Here is a 6,373-nt window from a genome sequence, read left to right on the forward strand (position 1 = left end):
ACATATTTCTATATTTCTATTACATTACATCATTGCATTTATTTTTAACTTGCTGAACTATCCTGTTAGATGCAAGTTTGATGTATTTTATTGATTTATTCATATTATTTTAATTTATATACAATTTATTTTAAACTATGGAATTACTTTTTTTATAAAATTATTAAATTAAATTATAAGTGATTCACTTATTTTAATCCTATTTCTATTTATTTATTTATTTATTTAAATAAAAATGTATTTTTAAAAATTAAATGTTTATTTATTTATATTTAAATAAAATTTAATGTAATTTTAATAAATTTAATTTATTCTATCGTATTACTTTGTTATTTATTTAAATTAGTTTGAATCAAACTCTGATTAAATTATTGATTTAAGTGCTTTAGTTATTTTAATCCTATTTCTATTTATTAATTTCCATCTTGACCGCATTTATTTTTATCCATTTAAATTAAAATAATACATTTTGATTTAATTCATTTTAATTATTTTATTTTAATCAATTTATTTTAATTGTATTAATTTCTTATTTATTTTAAAAAAATGCATTTATTGATTAATTTTAATTCAAATTTTATGTTAATCAAATGTATTTATTTATTTGTTTTAACATCTGTGTTTTGCCCTGCTTCTCTCCAAGCGCCCCCCTGTCGCTCCCAACCCCCCCCCCCCCCCCCCCCCGGCTCCCTCTCGGCCCTGAAGGCCCCGGACCCCGATATGAGCATCACAAGCGTCTGATGCGGCAGATAAAGCAGAGTTTGCTGAAGTGTGTGTTTCTGAGCTCAACGTCACTCTCTCGTTCTCCCGATGGACTCTGTAACAGCAGAAACATTTCCTCTGACTCACGGACTCCATTTGGGAGAACAAATATAGACACACATCCCAACATCACAAACAATGTTGGGGAAACTTACTTTTTCTGAGCGGGCGGAGCGCACTGAGGGTTTTCTGTTAGAACGGTGTCATGTAAGCAAGTTAATGACTAATGATCTTCGCAACGGAAGTAAATCAATCAAAACTAACTTTATCTGGACAATAACTTTATTCTAGAGCTGCTGTAAAGCCTAAACAATCTGTTACTGTAATCTCCTGTTATTACTGTAAAAAGTTATTGTTGTTTTCCTGGTTGCCTTAAAATTTTTAGTTCATTAAAATTAAAATTTTAAGTTAATACAAGAAGGTGATTGGTTTAATTAACATACACTCAAAATATTTAGTTATCTGAAACCACATTAATTATCTAAGTTGATTTGACAAAAGATAAAAAGTTGTGATAATAAATCATGAAAATACTTTTTTACAGTGCACTGTAAAGCTGCTTTGAAACAATCTATGTTGTTAAGAGCACTGTATAAATGAAGGTGACTTGACTTTTAAAAGTAAAGCATTACAATATTGCATTACTCCCCAAAAAAAGTTACTTAGTTTCTTTTTATGAAGTTATGTGTTACATTACTTTTGCGTTACCTTTTCTCACCTGGGCTGGGCTTGCTTGTTTTTTAATAACTACAAAAAAAGTTCTATTTTTGGTAAATGTTTCACTATTTTCACACCAAAACTGAATAATCCTCAGGATGAAGGAAATGCATATTTACTCCTGTACAGTACAGTAGAGGTAGAGTACAGTAGAGTACAGTAGAGATAGAGTGCAGTACAGTAGAGTACAGTACAGTGGAGGTAGAGTACAGTAGAGTACAGTAGAGATAGAGTACAGTACAGTGGAGTACAGTACAGTAGAGTGAGGTAGAGTACAGTAGAGCATAGTAGAGTAGAGTACAGTAGAGTACAGTAGAGGTAGAGTACAGTGGAGTACAGTAGAGATAGAGTGCAGTACAGTAGAGTACAGTACAGTGGAGGTAGAGTACAGTAGAGGTAGAGTACAGTAGAGGTAGAGTACAGTGGAGTACAGTAGAGGTAGAGTACAGTAGAGATAGAGTGCAGTACAGTAGAGTACAGTACAGTGGAGGTAGAGTACAGTAGAGTACAGTAGAGATAGAGTACAGTACAGTGGAGTACAGTACAGTAGAGGTAGAGTACAGTAGAGCATAGTAGAGTAGAGTACAGTACAGTGGAGTACAGTACAGTAGAGTGAGGTAGAGTACAGTAGAGCATAGTAGAGTAGAGTACAGTAGAGTACAGTAGAGGTAGAGTACAGTGGAGTACAGTAGAGGTAGAGTACAGTGGAGTACAGTAGAGTAGAGTACAGTAGAGATAGAGTGCAGTACAGTAGAGTACAGTGGAGGTAGAGTACAGTAGAGTACAGTAGAGATAGAGTACAGTACAGTGGAGTACAGTACAGTAGAGGTAGAGTACAGTAGAGCATAGTAGAGTAGAGTAGAGTAGAGTACAGTAGAGGTAGAGTACAGTGGAGTACAGTAGAGGTAGAGTACAGTAGCGGTAGAGTACAGTAGAGGTAGAGTACAGTAGAGTACAGTAGAGGTAGAGTAGAGTAGAGGTAGAGTACAGTAGAGGTAGAGTACAGTAGAGGTAGAGTACAGTAGAGGTAGAGTACAGTAGAGGTAGAGTACAGTAAAGGTAGAGTAGAGTAGAGGTAGAGTACAGTAGAGGTAGAGTAGAGGTAGAGTACAGTAGAGGTAGAGTACAGTAGAGGTAGAGTACAGTAGAGGTAGAGTACAGTATAGGTAGAGCACAGTAGAGGTAGAGTAGAGTAGAGTACAGTAGAGGTAGAGTAGAGTACAGTATAGGTAGAGCACAGTAGAGGTAGAGTACAGTAGAGGTAGAGTACAGTAGAGTACAGTAGAGTGCAGTAGAGGTAGAGTACAGTAGAGGTAGAGTACAGTAGAGGTAGAGTAGAGTAGAGGTAGAGTACAGTAGAGGTAGAGTAGAGTAGAGTACAGTAGAGGTAGAGTAGAGGTAGAGTACAGTAGAGGTAGAGTAGAGGTAGAGTACAGTAGAGGTAGAGTAGAGTAGAGTACAGTAGAGGTAGAGTAGAGTACAGTATAGGTAGAGCACAGTAGAGGTAGAGTAGAGTAGAGTACAGTAGAGGTAGAGTAGAGTACAGTATAGGTAGAGCACAGTAGAGGTAGAGTACAGTAGAGGTAGAGTACAGTATAGGTAGAGTACAGTAGAGGTAGAGTACAGTAGAGGTAGAGTACAGTAGAGGTAGAGTACAGTACAGAACAGTAGAGGTAGAGTACAGTATAGGTAGAGTACGGTAGAGTACAGTAGAGGTAGAGTACAGTATAGGTAGAGTACAGTAGAGTAGAGTACAGTAGAGGTAGAGTACAGTAGAGGTAGAGCACAGTAGCGGTAGAGTACAGTACAGAACAGTAGAGGTAGAGTACAGTATAGGTAGAGTAGAGGTAGAGTACAGTAGAGGTAGAGTAGAGTAGAGTACAGTAGAGGTAGAGTAGAGTACAGTATAGGTAGAGCACAGTAGAGGTAGAGTACAGTACAGAACAGTAGAGGTAGAGTACAGTAGAGGTAGAGTAGAGGTAGAGTACAGTAGAGGTAGAGTAGAGTAGAGTACAGTAGAGGTAGAGTAGAGTAGAGTACAGTAGAGGTAGAGTACAGTAGAGTACAGTATAGGTAGAGCACAGTAGAGGTAGAGTAGAGTAGAGTACAGTAGAGGTAGAGTAGAGTACAGTATAGGTAGAGCACAGTAGAGGTAGAGTACAGTAGAGGTAGAGTACAGTATAGGTAGAGTACAGTAGAGGTAGAGTACAGTAGAGGTAGAGTACAGTAGAGGTAGAGTACAGTACAGAACAGTAGAGGTAGAGTACAGTATAGGTAGAGTACGGTAGAGTACAGTAGAGGTAGAGTACAGTAGAGGTAGAGTACAGTAGAGTACAGTAGAGGTAGAGTACAGTATGGGTAGAGCACAGTAGAGGTAGAGTACAGTAGAGGTAGAGTATAGTAGAGGTAGAGTACAGTAGAGTACAGTAGAGGTAGAGTAGAGTACAGTATAGGTAGAGTACGGTAGAGTACAGTAGAGGTAGAGTACAGTACAGTACAGTAGAGGTAGAGCACAGTAGAGTGCAGTAGAGGTAGAGTTCAGTAGAGGTAGAGTAGAGTACAGTAGAGGTAGAGTAGAGTAGAGTACAGTAGAGGTAGAGTAGAGTACAGTATAGGTAGAGTACAGTAGAGCACAGTAGAGTTCAGTAGAGGTAGAGTAGAGTACAGTAGAGGTAGAGTACAGTAGAGGTAGAGTACAGTAGAGTGCAGTAGAGGTAGAGTACAGTAGAGGCAGAGTAGAGTACAGTATAGGTAGAGCACAGTAGAGTACAGTAGAGGTAGAGTACAGTAGAGTTCAGTAGAGGTAGAGTAGAGTACAGTAGAGGTAGAGTACAGTAGAGTACAGTTGAGTACAGTAGAAGTAGAGTACAGTAGAGTGCAGTAGAGGTAGAGTAGAGTACAGTATAGGTAGAGTACAGTAGAGCACAGTAGAGTTCAGTAGAGTAGAGTACAGTAGAGGTAGAGTACAGTAGAGTACAGTAGAGGTAGAGTACAGTAGAGCACAGTAGAGTTCAGTAGAGTAGAGTACAGTAGAGGTAGAGTACAGTAGAGTACAGTAGAGGTAGAGTACAGTAGAGTGCAGTAGAGGTAGAGTACAGTAGAGCACAGTAGAGTTCAGTAGAGTAGAGTACAGTAGAGGTAGAGTACAGTAGAGTACAGTAGAGGTAGAGTACAGTAGAGCACAGTAGAGTTCAGTAGAGTAGAGTACAGTAGAGGTAGAGTACAGTAGAGTGCAGTAGAGTGCAGTAGAGGTAGAGTACAGTAGAGCACAGTAGAGTTCAGTAGAGTAGAGTACAGTAGAGTACAGTAGAGTGCAGTAGAGTGCAGTAGAGGTAGAGTACAGTAGAGGTAGAGTAGAGTAGAGTACAGTAGAGTGCAGTAGAGGTAGAGTACAGTAGAGGTAGAGTAGAGTACAGTATAGGTAGAGTACAGTAGAGTACAGTAGAGGTAGAGTACAGTAGAGCACAGTAGAGTTCAGTAGAGGTAGAGTAGAGTACAGTAGAGGTAGAGTACAGTAGAGGTAGAGTACAGTATAGGTAGAGTACAGTAGAGGTAGAGTAGAGTACAGTAGAGGTAGAGTACAGTATAGGTAGAGTACAGTAGAGGTAGAGTACAGTAGAGGTAGAGTAGAGTACAGTAGAGGTAGAGTACAGTAGAGGTAGAGTACAGTAGAGGTAGAGTAGAGTACAGTAGAGGTAGAGTACAGTAGAGGTAGAGTAGAGTACAGTAGAGGTAGAGTACAGTAGAGGTAGAGTACAGTAGAGGTAGAGTAGAGTAGAGGTAGAGTAGAGTACAGTAGAGGTAGAGTAGAGTACAGTAGAGGTAGAGTACAGTATATGCATATTTAAACCTTTAAGCTTCTGTTATTCTGGATTAAAGAACAATAGGAGACAGGAGAAGAAGAACAAATAAAAAATATTTATATAAATAAGTTAAAAAATAACTCTTATTTCTAAATCTAATCTAAAGTCATTTTTGTTTATTAGTATGGTTGAATTAGATCATTGAAGGTCAGCAGCAAAGACATCGGTTAATAAAGTGAGATTAAATACATAAAGTATATTTGTGTAATTTAAATATAGTTAATTATAAAAGTTTTGTGTAAAATTCTGAGAATGCATTTTACTGTTTTTATTCATTTTGATGAATACTGAATGTTTTAACATCCAGTTAAACATTAAACATTAACATTTTAATGTTTTACTGAATGAGTAAAACACACACACACACACACACACACACACACACACCTGAGTTTATTTCTCTCAACATGAGGACAGGAGAGCTGTCAGTCAATAATAATGTGTAAAAGTAATTAGCATTACTTATTTGAAAAAGTAACTTTGATATTCTGTTGTAAACTGAAAAAGTAATGCGTAACTTTACTAGTTACTTGAAAAAGTAATCTGATTACATAACTCAAGTTACTTGTAATGAGTTCCACACAACACTGCTCCCGAACTCCTGAGCCGAAGACGTAAAGCTGCAGTCATTCCGGAGATTAATTCCTCATCAGGTTCAGTACAGTAAAGCGTACAGTAGAGCGGCTGAGATATCTCCCAAACACACCGGGATTAAGATCAGTACGGCTCGTTTGTGAGTGTTTATGGAGGATTATGGGATTCTTAGGAGCAGATCTGCAGTTTTCCATCACAGAAACTCTGAGTAACTGAATCAACACATGAAGAATGTGCAGTTCAGTCGGAGAAACCAGACCCAATCTGCCATAATCGCATTTAAATATTTGCAAAATGATGAAATAGTGAATATGAATAGCGTCTACTATTAAGTGAGTCAAATGTAATATAAACCACAAGGAAAACATGAGCGAAGTGCAGGAGAATGTGCATCACCCGCCTCATATGATCATACAAACAAAATCTTATTAATGCTG

General features: G+C 37.8%; 1 protein-coding gene across 1 annotated transcript in view; it reads right to left on the minus strand.

The window, feature by feature from the left end:
* Nucleotides 1–6,373, minus strand: part of syn3 (synapsin III) — a 67,260-nt gene that overhangs the window by 13,966 nt on the left and 46,921 nt on the right. The gene's annotated exons all lie outside the window — the stretch shown is intronic.

The sequence above is a fragment of the Squalius cephalus genome, assembly GCF_949319135.1.
Source record: "Squalius cephalus genome assembly, chromosome: 4".
In the NCBI taxonomy this organism is placed as follows: domain Eukaryota; kingdom Metazoa; phylum Chordata; class Actinopteri; order Cypriniformes; family Leuciscidae; genus Squalius; species Squalius cephalus.